The sequence below is a fragment of the Nicotiana tabacum genome, chromosome 13 (genome assembly GCF_000715075.1).
Source record: "Nicotiana tabacum cultivar K326 chromosome 13, ASM71507v2, whole genome shotgun sequence".
Lineage (NCBI taxonomy): Eukaryota > Viridiplantae > Streptophyta > Magnoliopsida > Solanales > Solanaceae > Nicotiana > Nicotiana tabacum.
Genome location: NC_134092.1, coordinates 109,244,481 through 109,245,204, shown reverse-complemented (window position 1 = coordinate 109,245,204; position 724 = coordinate 109,244,481).

The following is a 724-nucleotide window of genomic DNA, read 5'->3' as shown; positions in this document are numbered from 1 at the left end:
GATTAGCAGCGATTGATGCTGTTCATTTCAAAGATTAAAGAATAAAAAATATATTCGACATGAAAACAAGTTACTACAGATAAATTAGAACCAAAAATCAATGTGCCTGTAAAGCTAAAATATCTAAGAGGTTAAGTTACTGTGAATAAGACCAAACTGAACATAATGGGACAAGCATATATATATGAATCATCAGGCTAGAACGCATAACAATATCTCAAGCTTCAACATTCAGAAAACGAAGGAGGAGAAGGAGGAGGAGAAAGAGGCCTGAAATTATTTAAAAAATGGGTACAAGTTAAAAAAAATTTAAAAAGTGGGTATAAATTAAATGGGGGCGACCAAATAGGGCGCCCCGTGCAATTTTTACGTTGTTGGCTACTAAAAAACCAAAAATACTCGACAAAATTGGATCGATTTAAAAGAACACATAGTTGGACCGTTCTTGGAGATCTATGTTGGGCTCAAGAGAAGCACTTATTGGGCCCAAAATTGTCTTTGTTAGTTTGGGCCGAAGCTAACATTTTGGGTTTCCACGAGTCTTGCTTTAATTCATTGGTCGGTGACACATCAACCGTCTAAACTGTCTTTTCATAGCGTTTGATTAACAAACCTCACTCGATCTCTACACGAATCTAACTCAAAAAAAGTTCACAAATTTATACTCCAATCACTACTATACTGAAAAATCAAAAACCCCTATTCGTTTTCTTTTCTTTTTCTT